We start from the raw sequence: 17,626 nt of genomic DNA on the forward strand, positions 1-17,626 counted from the left end.
GGACCGTATTTGAAAGCACAAGGTTCCTGGTAAAGAAAAAGTCGTAGCATTAAAAGGAATGGTCTGTAAATCAAAGGGAACTGCAGGCAATCCTGTGAGGCATTGGTACTAAAAATAGGTGGAAGAATAGAAGAGGTATTAATTAATGGTAAAGGATATGGCCATGTTTTAACAATAGCCAATAATTTTCTTGTCTCAGCAGTTGTCTGAGTCATAGTCAATATGATGATGAACATGACGAATGTCTTCATCTTGTTTGTCTTCATCTTGTTGGAGTGATGATGACGTCTTAGATGCGGGTCTTGTTAATCTCTCTGGGTTCCAGACTGGTGTTTTTCACCCTGCGGGAAAACACATATCCAGCCTCAACTCTAGAATAACACTGGATCCGGGCCTCTCCATTGTCCATTGAGTACATCCTTCCATTGTACAAGGAACTTTGGAGCCGCTGTAGGATTTTCGTGTCTATCTGTGGCTGTTTTTTCCATCTTTGTCCAAATTTAAAAAATTTAAAGTTAATAATGCTATGTTTAGTTTATCTTTAGGAGACCTGTATGTGTCTCCTATTCCCCCTTTTTGTTTATTTAAAACAGCCTTTAGTGTTTGATTGGCTCTTTTAATGATTCCTTGTCCCATAGGATTATGTGGAATTCCAGTGGAATGGGAAATATCAAAGGTACTTAAGAAATTTTTAAATGATGCAGAAGTATATGCAGGTCCATTGTCTGTCTTATATTGTTTAGGCTTTCCCCAAGTCTCAAAGGCCTGTAAGCAATGTGATATTACATCTTTTATTTTTTCTCCACTATGTAATGAAGCAAATATAACCCCTGAGTAAGTATCAATACTTACTCATTACATGAGCAAATTTGAGATTTCCAAACTCTGGAATATGTGTTACATCCATTTGCCATAGATGGTTGGGCAATAGGCCTTTTGGATTAATGCTATTTTTAGGTGAATTTATGTATGTTACACAATTATTACAGTTTTTTACAATGGTTCTGGCTTGTTCTTTGGTTATATTGAATTTTATTTGTAAGGTTTTAGAATTTACATGAAATTTATTATGGAAGTTTTGTGCTTCTTCTATTATAGAAAAAACATGAGGGTCCCTTGTGGCTAGATCAGCTATATTATTGCCCTGTGTTAACGGACCTGGCAAGTCTGTGTGAGCTCCTAAATGTCCTATGTAGGATGGCTCTGTTCTACTCCAAATGAGTTTTTGTAATGCTAAGAGTATGTTGGATATGGTGGAATTTTTGTTGATTAGACAGGCATCTTCCAGTTGTTGAACTGCATTAACAGCGTAATGGCTATCCGACAGAATATTTACAGGAACTTTATGAAAATCTTTTAATGTGTGTTCTATTGTTAATAATTCTATTTGCTGTGTGGAAGCCTTTGGAAAAAGAAATATTTGTACCTTGTCTTTATGAAAATATGCTCCAGTACCATTATTGGAACCATCAATAAATACTACCACTGCTTGTCTTATAGGTTCCCTTTTTGTAATTTTCATCTGAATCACAGGATTTCTTAGATAAAATTGTATATATGGATGCTTTGGATAATGATTGTCAAATTGGGCAGAAGTTGTGAACATAAGAATTGCCCAATCATTGTTATTATTGCTTCAGTAAGAAATTTGTTCTGAATTATATGGGGTTATTATCTTGTCTGGAGTTTTTCCAAATACTATGATGGCTGATTTTAATGCCTTGAATATTATTTGTGCCATTGCTTCAGGATAAGAAACTATTTTTTTTCCTGGAGAGTAGGGTAAATATATCCACATTAAAGGTCCTTGTTGCCAGAGACTCCTGTAGGAACCAAATTATTTGGAAGTACTACGAGTGATAGAGATGCCAACAGATCTATACGATCAACCTGTGCCTTGTCTAGTCTTTTTTATACTACATCTAGGGCTTTTCTAGTTTCCTCTGTAAGTTTTCTGGGTGAAGAAGGATGAGCATCTCCCTTTAAGATATTAAATAATGGTCCTAAATCTTGAGTAGTTAACCTAAGGTAAGGCTTTATCCAATTAATATCACCTAATAACTTTTGAAAATCATTTAAGGTATTATGATGGTCAAGTCTAAGAGAAGTTTTTAGGGGTGTAATGATTGTGCTGTTTATTTTAGTGCCTAAAAATTCTTGAACTTCTTGTCTTTGTATCTTTTCAGGTGCTATAATAAGTCCTCTTGTCTTTAAATGACTGATTAGATCAGTAAATACTTTATCTAGTATTGTTTGTTCTGGGTGGCAAATTAATACATCATCCATATAATGGTATATAATTATATCTGGGTACTTATTTCTGATTGGTATTAAAGCACTATTTATGTAAATTTGACACATGGTTGGACTATTGGCCATCCCTTGGGGTAGGACTTTCCATTCATATCTGGCATCAGGCTGTCCATGATTAATGGAGGGAACCGTAATAGCAAACTTTTCTGTATCATCAGGGTGGAGAGGAATGGAGAAAAAACAATCCTTTATGTCTAATGTTATTGATTTCCAGTCCTTTGGTAATGCTAATAAGAATGGTAGGCCCAATTGAATTGGCGCCATGGATTGCACTACGGCGTTGATGGCTCTTAGTGTAATAATCTCCATTTACCTGATTTCTTTTTTATAACAAATATGGGGGTATTCCAAGGTGATGTGGAGGGCCTTATATGCCCTGCCTCTAATTGTTCTTGTACTAATTCCTGGGCCGCTTTAAGTTTTTCTGTATTTAGGAGCCACTGAGGGACCCAGATTGGTTTTTCTATATTCCATTTTATTTTAATTATTTCATCAGTGGCCCCGAGGAAAAACCCAATCCCTGTCTATCACCTTTTTTTTTAATTGATATTGGTTCCGTTATGCCTTGTTCATTGATTCCTAAGCCCTTTCCCCACTTGTGCCCTTGTTTTTTCATTATGTTTTGTGCTTGTTCACTGTATATTCCTTCTGTGGTTATTTTCATCCCCATTTGATTTAAAATATCTCTACTCCATAGTGTCACTGGGATTTGATCTAAGACACATGGTTGGAAAAGTCCTTCTTGACCTTCTGGGCTTTTCCATTGTAGCCACATGGAGCTCTTTTTTGGTTCTGTGGCAATACCTAATCCTCTCAATGTTTGATTTGCCTTTTGTGTGGGCCAATTCTTTGGCCAGTCTTTTTCTGCTATGATACCTGCTTCTGCTCCCGTGTCTAACAATCCATTTATAATTTTTCCTTTTACAATTAATTCTAAAATAGGTCTGTTTTTTAGTTCCATAGTAAGGCAGGCTAAATCGATACCTGTAGATCCCATACCCTTACCTCCCCTAAAATGTTGTTGTGGCGGGATTGAGCCATGAAGACTAGGTAGTATATAAAGCTGAGCTATTCAGTCTCCTGGAGAAATGGAAATAATGCCCTGAGGTGATGAAGCAAGCACTTTAATTTCTCCTGTATAATCTTGATCTATGACTCCTGGAACTATCATTAATCCTTTGAGTGCACTGGAGCTTCTGTCTAATAATAGTCCCATGGTGTTCTCAGGTAGCGGACCCTTAAAGTCAACAGGTATGACTTGTACTCCCATTTCTGGGATTAGTATTGCTCTGGTGGTGGAGCAGAGGTCCATTCCTGCACTTTCTGGTGTCGTTCTCCTTGGTCTGTCACTGGATAATGTGTCCTGGCCACCATTTGAATTGCCCCATACATGTGTGCTGGGCCCTGGTGTTGTGGGCCCCATCCCTCGTTTTTTGAGCTTCCACGAGGAGGGATAGGGTTACCATCTACATTTATCATAGATCTACATTCACTAGCCCAATGATTTCCCTTTCTACATCTTGGGAAGATTCCAGGTTTAGGCCTTCTCTGAGGTCTGTCCTGCTGTTTTAACTGGGGACATTGTTTTCTAAAGTGTCCTTGTTGTTTACAGTAGATACATGATCCTGGGGGTCCTCCTCTCTCAAAGTTTATCCCTTGCATTCCTTGTGTAATAGCTGCAGCCATAACTTGTCCCTGGATGACACTTTCCTTTATGTCTCTACCTACCTTAATATAGGCACTGATGTCTTTGCTTTTCCAGGGTCTTATTGCCTCTTTACACCATTTATTAGTTTGTTCATAAGCCAATTGTTTTGTAAGGGGCATTGCTTGATCTACATCCCCAAAAATGCATCCTGCTGTTTGTAGTAACCTAACCACAAAATCAGCATAAGGCTCATTGGTTCCCTGCAAGACTTTAGATAATTGGCCCTGTAGGTCCACACTTCCTTGTATAGTTTTCCATGCTTTAGTCACTGCAGCAGTTATCTGCATGTAAACAGCAGGATTGTAATTTAATTGTGCCTGTTGTCCTGTATATTGACCCGTCCCCATTAACATTTCTATATTCCATTGTGGATTTCTTGCTGCCATATTTCTTTGACCCATGTCAGAAGAATATTCTTGCCATGCTGTTGCTTTTTTCCATACTAAATATTGTCCCCCAGATAATGTCGCTCTAGACACATTTCCCCAATCATCAGGTGTTAAGTTCATGGCCCCTATTGATTCTACTAATGACAGCATAAATGCTGCTTGTGGGCCATATGACACGACTGCTTCTTTTAATTGTTTTACTATTTTAAAATCTAAGGGTGATGATATTTTTGTTGTGACCCTGGATCCTCAGAAACAGGAAACATAGAACTCCAGTCCTTTTCCCATATATCCTCCTCATTTACGTTTTTGTTTTTTGTATGTTTTTCCCTATTGTCATAATAAGGATTATAGGCAGGGGGAGCTGTTGGTACAATATTGAATTTAGACTTTTTTCTTTTTTCCTGTTCCTCTTTTTTGACTATCCTCTCTAGTTCCTCTTCTGAAAGTTCTTCCTCATCTGAGGAACTTCCTCTTTTTGATAATCTTTCAGAGGTTCTGGATCGTTCCTCTTTTATCTCCTCTAAAATGTCTTCTCCTTTTTCTAGCGTATCTTTAAACGTTGGCCTCGGGTTAGTTAAGCACCCGTGAATCAACGTCCAAATTGCGCTTGTGCCCACCAGCAACGGTTCTACTTTCTCCCTCTTTCTTAGATCCTCTCCTAAGTGATCCCACTGTGGTATATTTAAGAGTCCCTCATCTAAAAACCATGGCACAGCTTCCTCTATCGTTCTAAGGAAAAGCCTCGCAGTCTTTGTTTTTAGAGGTGTTCCATTTGCTTTTAATAAGTCTCTAAGCGGACCCTCCATTCTGATCCATGATGTTTCACTGCCCATTTTCTAAAGCTTTAAATGCTGACCACACTACAATGCTAAGCCACACTAAAATAACTAAAAACAATAATTCTCTGCAACAATACAATGCAACCAAAGACATGAACTCTTGACAAACAACAAAAACACAAAATCTTATTATTTTAATATATGCCCAGTCCACTGGGGGTTACTTTACTCAGCTCCCTGTACCTGGGCCCTCTTTGACCCAGCCCCACTGGGGGTTACTTTACCCAACTCCCTGTATACTGCTTTAACCTTTCTTGACTTATTTTACTGTTTTAGTTTTAACAGCAGTTTTACCTGGATATTGCTTACCCCTGTTTGTGGTGGTGCGAGAGGTTCCCGGGTTTTGGCAGCACTTGTCTCATCCAGCGAGTACAATGAAGACTCAGCTCTCAGATGGAGTTTTAAGGTCTGTATTTTTATGGGAGAGCTCTGAGCAGAGTGCCTGGTTCTTCTTTGTCCGCCACCATCTTCTTCTTCTTCTCGCCACACAGATCTCTCTCTTCACCGTGGAAAGTACGCAGCTTCATAGGATGTAACAGCCAATCACCTAATGGGCCATGCGTTTGGCTCGTGAACACTTAATGGTGGGTAATGAGGATATGTACTGATCACGAGCTAAGCACAGACATGGAAGAGATCAGTCCGCCAATAGAAAGCACTTCCTTAAAGTTGTTTTTCTTTGCGGTTGGGGTTCTTGGCACCTTCTTAGGGCGAGGCCACCTACCACTGCGGGCCCTACAGGGCAGCAGCCTCCAACACGGTTAAGGAAGTCTGATCCTAAGCCAACAAGTTGAAGATTTGGACTTACTTTTTCTTCTATAAGATGCAAGGTCTCTGGTCTCATTCCGAGGTCCTTGATCCATTTTGAGTTGAGTTTTGTGCAGGGTGAGAGATAGGGGTTTAATTTCATTTTACTGCATATGGATTTCGAGTTTTGCCACCACAATTTGATGAAGAGGCTATCTTTTCTCCATTGCATATTTTTGGCACCTTTGTCTAGTATGAGAAAATTTATTTATTTGGGTTTGTGTACACGTCCTCTATTCTGTACCATTGATCTACCTGTCTATTTTGGTACCAACACCATGCCATTTTGGTTACTATTGCTTTGTAATAGAGTTGAAGATATGGTATTGCGGTACCCCCTGCTTCACTCTTTCTACTGAGGATTGCCTTAGCTATTCTGGGTTTCTTATTCTTCCAGATGAATTTCATAATTGCTTGCTCTATATCTGTAAGGTACATCATTGGGATTTTAATTGGAATTGCATTGAATCTATATAACACTTTTGGTAGTATGGCCATTTTGACAATATTAATTCTTCCTATGCAAGAACATGGGAGATCTTTCCATCTTCTAAGGTTTCCTTTAATTTCTTTCTTTAGTGTTCTGTAGTTCTCATTGTAGAGAACTACAGAACCTCTTTTGTTAGATTGATTTCAATGTATTTTATTTTTTTCGATGCTATTGTGAATGGGGTAGATTTCCTAATTTCTCTTTCTGAAGATTCATCACTTATGTATAAAAATGCATTAGATTTATGAGCATATATCTTGTAACCTGCTACTTTACTGAATTCACTTATGAGTTCTAAGAGTTTTCTGGTGCAATTTCCAGGTTCCTCTAAATATATACTCATGTCATCAGTGAATAAGGATACTTTGAGTTTTTCTTTTGCAATTTGTATCCCTTTAATTTCTTTGGTTTGTCTAATTGCTCTGGCTAGAGTCTCAAGAATGATGTTGAATAGAAGTGGTGAAAGAGGGCATCCCTGCCTTGTTTCAGTTTTTAGGGGGAATGCTTTCAGTTTTTCACCATTTAGAATGATATTGGCCATGGGCTTAGCACAGATGGCCTTTACAATGTTAAGGAATGTTCCCACTACCCCAATTTTTTCTAGTGTTTTGAGCATGAATGGATGCTGTATTTTATTGAATGCTTTTTCTGCATCTATTGAAATAATCATGTGATTCTTAATTTTTAGTCTGTTGATATGGTGAATGACATTTATTGATTTCCAGATGTTGAACAAACCTTGCATCCCTGGGATAAAAACCACTTGATCATGGTGCAATATCTTTCTGTTATATTTTTTTTTGTGTGATTTGTTGAAATTTTGTTGAGAATTTTTGTGTCAATGTTCATTAAGGATATTGGTCTGAAATTTTCTTTCCTCAATGTGTCTCTGTCTGGTTTAGGTATCAGGGTGATATTGGTTTCATAGAATGAGTTTGGGAGGGTTTCCTCCCCTTATATTTTATGGAATACATTGAGAAGTATTGGAATGAGCTCTTCTTTAAAGGTTTTGTAGAACTTGGCTGAGAACCCATCTGGTCCCGGACTTTTCTTTGTTGATAGGCTTTCGATGACCTCTTCTATTTCATTGCTCCAAATTGATTTATTTCAGTTGTGTATGTCCTCCTCGTTCAGTTTAGGTAATTCATATGTCTCTAGAAACTTGTTGATGTCTTTGAGGTTTTCTGTTTTGTTGGAGTATAGATTTTCAAAATAGCTCCTAATTATGTTTTGTATTTCACTCGAGTCTGTTGTGATATTTCTTTGTTCATTCTGAATTTTAGGATATGAGTTTTCTCCCTCTTTCTCATTGTTAGTGTGGCTAAGGGTTTATCAATTTTGTTTATTTTTCAAAGAACCAACTATTTATTTTGTTAATTTTTCCGATTGTTTCTTTTGTTTCAATTTCATTGATTTTGGCTCTGATTTTAACTGTTTCCTGTCTTCTACTACTTTTGGTGTTGGTCTGCTCTTCTTTTTCTAGGGCTTTGAGCTGTAGTGTTAAGTCATTTATTTGTTGATTTCTACTTCTTCTGTTGAATGCGCCCCATGTAATAAATCTTCCTCTAAGTACTGCTTTCATAGTGTCCCAGAGATTTTGATATGATGTGTCTTTGTTCTCGTTTACTTCTACAAATTTTTTAATTTCCCTCCTGATGTCTTCTGTTATCCATTCATCATATAATAGTGTATTATTTAATCTCCAGGTATTGGATAAGTTTCTGTTTCTTATTGTGTCATTTATTTCTAATTTCAATCCATTATGATCTGGTAGAGTACAAGGTAGTATCTCTATCTTCTTGTATTTGCTGACAGTAGCTTTGTGGCATACAACATAGTCTATTTTAGAGAAGGATCCATGTGCTGCTGAGAAGAAAGTGTATTTGCTCTTTGTTGGATGGTATATTCTATATAATTCGGTTAAGTCTAAATTATTGATTGTGTTATTGAGATCTATGGTTTCTTTGTTCAATTTTTGTTTGGACGATCTATCCAGCGGTGAGAGAGGTGTGTTAAAATCGCCTAGTATTATTGTGTTGTGGTCTATTTGATTTCTGGAATTGAGAAGGATTTGTTTGACATACATGGATAAGCCAATGTTTGGGGCATAGATATTTATGATTGTTATGTCTTGCTGATTTATGCTTCCCTTAAGCAGTATGTAATGTCCTTCTTTATCCCTTCTGACTTGTTTTGGCTTGAAGTCCACATTATCTGAAATGAGGATGGATACTCCAGCTTTTTTGCTGTGTCCGTGTGCATGGTATATTTTTTCTCATCCTTTCACCTTTAGTCTATGGATATCTCTTTCTATGAGATGAGTCTCTTGCAGGCAGCATATTGTTGGATTTTTCTTTTTAATCCAATCTGCCAGTCTATTTCTTTTGATTGATGAGTTCAGGCCATTAAGATTCAGGGTTATTATTGTAATATGATTTGTATTCCCAGTCATTTGACTCATTTTTGTTTTTTGAGATGATTTGGTTTCTCCTTTATTTGGCTATTCCTTTAGGCTAGTTCCTGTTGTTGCTAATTTGCATCGTTGTTTTTCATCTCTTCCTCATGGAATATTTTGCTGAGAATGTTCTGTAATGCCGGCTTTCTGTTTGTAAATTCCTTTAGCTTTTGTTTATCACCGAAGGATCTTATTTCATCGTCAAATCTGAAAGTAAATTTTGCTGGGTATAAGATTCTTGGTTGGCATCTGTTTTCTTTCAGGGCTTGGTAAATGTTGTTCCAGGCCCTTCTAGCTTTTAGGGTCTGGATTGGAAAATCTGTTGATATCCTTGTTGATTTCCCCCTGAATGTAATTTGATTCTTTTCTCTTGTGCTCTTTAAAATTCTGTCTTTATTTTGTATGTTAGGTATTTTCATAATAATGTGCCTTGGTGTGGGTCTGTTGTAATTTTGTATATTTGGAGTCCTATAAGCCTCTTGTACTTGGTTTTCCATTTCATTCTTCAGATTTGGGAAGTTTTCTGATATTATTTCATTGAATAGATTGTTCATTCCTTTGGTTTGTTTCTCTAAGCCTTCCTCAATCACAATAATTCTTAAATTTGGCCTTTTCATGATATCCCATAATTCTTGTAGATTCTGTTCATGATTTCTTTCCATCTTCTCTGTTTGCTCAACTTTGTTTTCAAGATTAAATATTTTGTCTTCAATATCTGAGGTTCTGTCTTCCAGGTGTTCTATCCTATTGGTTTTGCTTTCTATGGAGTTTTTGACTTGGTTTATTGTTTCCCTCATTTCAAGGATTTCTGTTTTTTCTTTTTTTTCAGTACGTCTGTTTATTGAAATGATCTCTTGCTTCCGTATTTACTCTTTTAGCTATTGATTGGTGCGATCATTTAATGCCTGCATTTGCTCTTTCATCTCCTCCTTCCATGCCTGCATTTGCTCTTTTATCTCCTCATTTGCTTCCCTGATTATTTTAATTATGTGCATTCTGAACTCCCTTTCTGACATTTCTTCTGCTGTGCTGTCATTGGGTTTTATTGATATAGTATCTAGGTTTGTTTGGGACATTTTCTTCCCTTTTTTTCTCATATTTGTCAGATGTCAGTGGGGCTCTCTGATATTGCAGATTTCCTCTATTGGCTTATATTGTCCCTGTAGATTTCCAATGTATCACCTCCCAGTCTTCAGTAGCCTGAAGTCTTGGGTTAACTTGATAATGCAGTGCTTCCGATGAAAGCTGCCCCTAGCCCGCTACTGGTTCCAGGGAGTGAGACCTGGAGAGGTCTCTGGCTTTCCTGCCCTGGTCCCAGAGGCTGCTTGTGGGTTGGATGTCTCCGCTGGCTTGGGGACTTGTGGCTGGCTCTGTGTAGAAAGGCTCTCACTGGGCGGTCTGCTCTGAGAAGCTAGCCTAGAAAGGAGCTTCCCACTGGAGGGAGCCGGGCTGCTTGGGGAAGTCCCTGGCTGCCCTGTCCTGGTCTCTGAAGCAACCTGCCAGCAGGCCGGAGCTTGCCGCACACTGGCTCAGGGACTTGGAGCTGGTTCTGTGCAGAAAGTCTCTCACTGGGGTGCCTGCTCCAAGAAGCTGGAAAATCTGGCCTTGTGGGAGGAGCCCACTGCCTGAGTGATCAGGGCCGCCTGGGGGAGTCTCTAGCTGCCCTGCCCTACTCTAATAAGCCACCCGAATCTTGGCCTGCCCCCGGGGCCAAGCTTCACCGGGTGGGGGAGACTCACCCCTTGGTTCTATTTTAGTCCGAGTCTCTCAATGCCTCTCCTTCTTGAATCCTGGGTTCTGGAGCAACTGGAGATGCAGTCACCCTCTAGTCCACCATCTTGGATCGCCCCCTATTAATAGGATTTGATTCATGAAAAAAATGTGGATTGAATTAGGTTTCGGTCCTTCAATGATATGTTTGAAAATGTAGAAACTGTAAGACAGAGATGTATTCCTGGACAAAAACTGGGAAGTTGTTGAGACGTGACTTGAATGATGCTTATGTGATGGAGTGAATCTATTTTCTGCACTTAATTAGAGGGAAAAAATAAGTGTTAAATTTCTCAGTAATTGTAGTTAAATTTTTGTTTCTTTTACAGTTATGAATTTATCCTTACATATCATTTCTCCTTCAGTACCCCAAACCCTTTCTTTTGTCTCCTTTTTCCTTTCCTACTTTCTCTTTCCCTTATCCTCTTCTTTCATTTCTTCTTCCTTTTCTTTGATCCTTCCTTCCTTTTAACATATAGTCATTGTAATTATTCTAGAGGTCTTAATTCTTTTTCTTAATAGCATATATTTTCTCCAGGAAGACCTACTACATTATGTGAGAGTTTGGGCAAACTGAAATTTAGCTAATCTGGACATATTGGGATTTGAGTTTCATTGTCCATACTTACCCAATTTTGAGTTTGTTGGAGGACTGCACTGCAAACTTGCCAAAACTTTACCTAAAGTATGTCTATGATAATGAACATTGTCCCATTTTTCTTTAAAGTTACAGCTCCAATAACACAGATATGTTGTTGAATCACTTCAGTCTGTTACTCCCAGGTTATTTTCTTTATTGTAAGGATCTTTTTTGAGTTACATTAGGTCTTAGGGAATTACTTGAGAATGTAGCCAAAAATAAAATTAATTCCAGTGGTATACTAAAAAATACCTGCATCCTTATTGTGGATATTGAGTGCAGGTACAGGTAGTAGAACCATGGGAGTCACCAAGGTGAGCACTTTGGTCTTCCCCATGCATGAAGAAATTATCACCAGGGACATTTTCCAAAGGGTTGATAGAGAAAAATACCTTCATGAGAATTCCTTGTGAATTTCACAGGATTTGATGAATAAGAAGATAAGTATTAAAGGAAGACATGGAATAAGGTAGCATTCCTAGATTTTAATCCTGAGGGTTATTGCACGGTAGTAATCTTTATTGTCAGAGGTAACAATTAGTGAAAAAACTTCATGGAGGTGATGATGAGTTTAGTTTTTGTCCACAAAGAATTTTCATGTGATTTCTGAAAATTGTTTAGGTAGTATAAGATCTCAGCATTGGTAGAAAACATTAAAAATAGATTGACATTCATCAACATACAGAATAATAGTAAAACTGAAAGACTTGCAGGGCAATGTCTGTAATCCCAGCAGCTCAAGAGGTTAAGTCACAAGGATCACAAATTCAACACAGCCTCAGCCTAAGGCCCCCACTTCAGGACTACTGCCAACACAATGCTGGACAGTCTCGGGCCTTATCCTTCACTCCATGAGTTACTGGGAACAGCCAGGTAAATAGTGACCCCCATCTCTCCCTCCTTCTTGGTTATGCAAAACATTCCTTGGGCTGTGGCAGCACTTGGTCACTCAGACACCTTAGCAAGCAGGCAAGAGACAGCAGAACCTCAGTTCCTGAGCAGCGGCTACCCCAAGTGTTTCCTCCTACCTACCCCAAGGGGCCTCAGCCCTGACCCTGGGAGATATGGAAGGCAGCCTGGGGCCTTATGGAATTCTCTTTAAAAAAGGTATTGTGAAGAAGCATTGAGAGAAGACAAGTTTTTTCAAACACTGTGCCTGAGAAGAATGGATACAAGAGAAAATTTCATGTCATAGTGACATAGCAGTAATTTAAATACAAAATATGTCTCTGCAAGTATAAGTAAAATCATACCAGAGATGAGATCCACTTTCCAGGAGCGAGACAATCCCACCAACCCTGCTCATGTCCTTTAGAGATGTTCTCTGGGAAGGAAAGAGGGATACATGGTCATTTTTCTTTCCATTTACATGGTGAAGCTCGCATGTACCTTCTGACTGTCAGCATTCCTCATGTGGTCAAAATAAAGTCAATCATTATTGAGAGAGAGAGAGAGGGAGAGCAGGCGCAAAGGAGAGAGAGGGAGAGAGAGAGTCTCTCAATGATATTGTTGCTTTATAAGCATGATCAGTAATTGGTTTTTGAGTGAAAAATAAAATTGTATGCCCAATTCCAAAGTTTTCAATGAATAAATTTGGAATTCCAGAAATATTGAACAGAAATAAGTTTTAAGAAACTAAAGAAATCATTAGATCACCTTGTAAGAACATTATTGGTAATTATTAATAGGGGTGAGTGAGGAGACAAAACATTTTTTTATCTGGTTTGTAGATCAATGATATTCTCCTTAGTAGGCTGCAGGTCAATGGAGTGCACAGGAGAGTTCTTGATTTCTGTTTAACATAAATAAAACATACATAAGTTTAAAATTTCATTTCAATATTATGAATGTGCTTTACTTAGTAGACAAGTTTATGGATGCAGAGAAGCTTTGCTGAGTACTGTCAGTACAGGAGTTAATGAAACAATAACTAAAAAATATACAGAGAGATGTATAAAACATCAGTGATCACTAGACAATACCCCTACCATGCTATCTATCCTTTTTTCTCTCCTTTCACATGAATAATTACACAAAATATAACTTAGACCTGGTTTACAAGAATGATTCAATTACATACTCAGATTACTTATTGATACAGGCTTCAAGGAGTAGGACTCTCAATCATAGCTTTTATGTGTGATGAATGAGTTATGCTAGTCACTAGATAAATAGAATAAAGAAGTAATAGACCCAGTTAAGTTAAAAATACAGATCAGTGTGGTTGTGTGTGTGTGTGTGGGGGGGGAGTGTGTGTTTTGATTTGCTTGATGAACACCTGTTTAGGAGAAAACAATTGTTAGTACTTCAGATCCTCAGAGACACTCTGCTGATATTAAACAAGGTGCTAATTACAGTGCACTCTCTCTCAACACATTGTCCCTCCCCCGATAATTTACTAGCCATTAACTGAGAGATAGAGTGTTAACAGAGTAAACACATATAGTTGCACAAAGAATATAGAACATAGCTTTAGAAGGTGGCATTCACATAGATTATTATGTAAATGGTTCCAGTCCTAGACTTTGCAGTGCCCAATTTGCAAATCTCTAAGTAGGGTTCAGTGAATTTTATTTGTATAGGAATTGATACTTAACTTCTGCTCTAAGACTCCAATTAAATGTACTAGCTTAAAAATGTGATTATAATAATAATAATAGCTGTACATAAACTATGATATCTCCTTCCAAAATATTTTAATGTGTATCACATTTTTAACCAACTTCTTCATAGCCCTATTAATCAGAAAAGTGGATTCTTCTGAAAATTATCTTGAAAGTTTGTCTCAAAAGAAGGTACATTGTTGGGTGTAACAGGCATACTTTTAAAAGCCAAGGTCTGGATCCTTTCATGGGCTTCCTGCCATGAAATAACTTTACAAGTGTGCAGTTAACTCTGTTGGTTGGGAAAATGATACCTTGAGAGTAACAGTTCCACTTGCCAGGAGATGAGCTGCCATCATTGCCTGTTTGTTTCTGTGGTGATTTGATTCATATTTACACTTGCAATCACTTATATATTTTAGCCATAAGTTTCATGGACATACTTCCTTTCAAATAGACATGTAGTTATATGTCAGAAGACAGAACTAGTCTCACAATTTCTCTGACATTACATTTTACTTCTTCTTAGAAGTATAGGCAAACATGTTTTTCCTCATGATGCTGCACTTGTTAATAGAAAGAATGTTCATCTGCATGAAATGGAAGACTTTGTCCAGAGCTCAGGTGAAGATGGTGTTGTGGTGTTTTCTCTGGGGTCATTGGTCAAAAACCTCACAGAAGAAAAGGCCAATTTCATTGCTTCAGCCCTTGTGCGGCTTCCACAGAAGGTTGGTACAACCTGAAACTCTGGTCAACAGCATCTTACTAATGGGACAAACAATTTGCCCTATAGTACTCTTCCCAGATGGATGCTGGAACACATAAACACTAAGCATAACTGACAGCAGTGTTAAGTAAATATTTATATGACATTAAATACTTATACTGAGGTATATTTGATCACTTGCTGACTGCACCTTGACTTTTCTATGGGAACTCACTTTGTAATCATTTATTTTTAATAGAATAGAGGTGTAAATATTAGCCCACTTGTAACATTTTGGCTTGCATAGTCTACTCTTGAACTATCATGGACTAGCTTTGAAGTATGTAGCTCCATCGTGCAGGAAAAGAGAAAGATTATACACAGAGTAGAGAAAATCATGCTAAAAAATATACTCTAAATGTCTGAGTCTTTTAAAAAGTCTATCAAAGTATAGTTGCCTCAGAAGTAGATTAGATTCACTTATTCTTTCCCAACTGAATATTATACATTTAAAAAGAAAAGCATAAGAGTATTGTCAAGCAATATGCACTTGTAATTTGTTATCAATTAACCTTGATTTTTGTAATTAGAAGTCTACATTCTATTCTCTATATAATCCTATTCATAATCCATCCTGGTACTTTTATACTTACATGTTAGTTAAACTACATAGAACGATAGAAAGGTACATATGCTAATTAGGCATGATAGAACTTCTGGTTTTTATTTCTATACTTGTCTCTTAAAATTTGCTTTATCCCCCGAAGAAAAATAGTTATAAAACTGGTTAATATCCTATTTTTAAATACTTTTTAAGAAGTAGTATATAAGGAAATACTAATCCCCTTTCCAGAAAGTTAAAGAAATAAGACAGACTACTGGGGAGAGAGGGAGGGCAAAAGTAAAGAAAGATGAAAGGGCAGAAGTAAGAAAGGAGGAAGGGAGGAGGAAGGAAAGCCAGGAAGAAAATACCATCAACAATAACAATAAAACACTAAAAACCTAAAGCTAATAATATTATTGAAAAAATCACATGTGTAACATGATAAGTAGAATGAAATAAATTTTCAAAGAATTTGTGTTTCTCTTAATGTTTTTAACCTCCTTGTTCAGATTTTTAAGACTAGTCCTATTTATTTTTTATCTCCTTTTTAATGAATCACTTCCAATAATTTTAAAGTGATAATCTTCAAAATATGTATACTATTCTTAACAGATTTTGAGTAGAACCCTTTACAGATAAACATGAGCATCGTAATGTATACCTCAATGTTTACAAGCTTCAAAATCTTTCTCTATGCTTGCTTTCAGCTGGCACCTACAATATGGAGGAATGAGATTCCTAAATAAGCCTACAGACTTAACACAGCTTCACTGTGTGTACTTGCAGTAGTATATCATTGTCTTCCACAGGTCTTATGGAGATACAAAGGAAAGAAGTCAGCCATATTAGGAGCCAATACTCGAATTTTTGATTGGCTAGCTCAGAATGACCTTCTTGGTAAGACTGTGGAAGAAGAAAAGCTATACAATTGGGTAACAGAAAAGTTAAGTAATTGCTTGTGACAGTTGATTTTCACCTAACAGTTCTGTTAAATAGCAGCAAATGCATTTTAAAATATTTAATAATCAAATATGTCAACTTTTGTCTTCAAGTTTTAAAGCAGGTATAATTAAACAATTGGCCATTAATTTCATAGACTCATGCCCTAGTTCTGTTAAAACTCTCCTCATACTTCAAGTTACAGTTAGAGTGCTGATAACACCACCTCAGTAATGCCTTCCCAGCCAATGAAGAAGAGTATATTCTCTTTCTGGGATCACAGTTTTCTAGGGTAGCATTGTATTACGTGGTAAGATTTTCCACAAAACAAAAACAAAAACAAAAACAAAACTAAAAATCAAACTTTACATCTTCAGTGACTTATATACTATAGCTTTTTGTCCCTCCCACCTCTGAAATTTTGCCAATGTATTAGCTTGAAATCCACCCACACTTCTTACTCTATCCCCAAACTAGGTCATCCTAAAACTAAAGCTTTTATCACTCATGGTGGGACTAATGGGATCTATGAAGCTATTTATCATGGGATCCCTATGGTGGGAATCCCCATGTTTGCTGATCAACCTGATAACATCGCTCACATGAAGACCAAGGGAGCAGCTGTGGAGGTGAACTTCAACACAATGACAAGTGTGAATTTGCTCAGTGCCTTGAGAACAGTCATTTATCAGCCTTCGTGAGTACTGCTACTTTTAAAGTCTTCTCTGCCAGTGATTGTGTTAATGGTAATCCTAGGAAAGTTCCACTACCTCATAACTTTGTAAAAGGTTTAATTTCAAATAATATAGTTTGCCTAACTTAAAACCATTTATTATATTCCCAACTGGTAAAATGATTTCCTGAAATGAAAATGAAATAATAGCAACAACAGCAGCAAAACCTGGCTTCAAAAAAATCTACCAATGTTTTCCAAAATAAGCACCATATAATAGAAGTATTTACATTGTTTTTCTGGATTATCTGTTTAATTTTATGAATAAAAATATTCAAATATCATAAATCATTTATTAAGTATAAATTAGAAGCAATAATCTTCCCAATATTAAATATTCATAAATAACTACTACTACTCAGTGTTAATGTTGTTAAACACTGCTCTTGGGTAATAGTTATTTCTGAATGATTTATAATCCTCAGGATGTTAAAGACAACATAATTTATGAGATAGTTAGCAGTTAGGAATTTCATACTAATAGTTATTAGTATGATTATTTTTTTCCTTGTAAATGTTGATCTTGATATCTAATTAATTAAATTCTTACTAGGATGCTACTGACTGATAATTTTAAAGTCAAATAGTAATTTATTTTATCCTTATCCATTCATTCATCAGAGGAAA

The 17,626-nt window shown here is 37.0% G+C and overlaps 1 pseudogene across 1 annotated transcript in view; it reads left to right on the forward strand.

Annotated features, from left to right (window-relative positions):
* Nucleotides 1-17,069, forward strand: part of LOC306669276 (UDP-glucuronosyltransferase 2A3-like) — a 31,820-nt pseudogene extending 14,751 nt beyond the window's left edge. The window contains exons 3-6 of the transcript XR_013766757.1: nucleotides 11,313-11,459; nucleotides 14,614-14,745; nucleotides 16,137-16,224; nucleotides 16,744-17,069. The product of XR_013766757.1 is annotated as a UDP-glucuronosyltransferase 2A3-like (transcript). The remainder of the gene's footprint in view (nucleotides 1-11,312; nucleotides 11,460-14,613; nucleotides 14,746-16,136; nucleotides 16,225-16,743) is intronic.
* The last annotated feature ends 557 nt before the right edge of the window (nucleotides 17,070-17,626 follow it).

Source organism: Sciurus vulgaris, assembly GCF_902686455.1.
Source record: "Sciurus vulgaris genome assembly, chromosome: 9".
NCBI classification, from domain to species: Eukaryota; Metazoa; Chordata; class Mammalia; order Rodentia; family Sciuridae; genus Sciurus; species Sciurus vulgaris.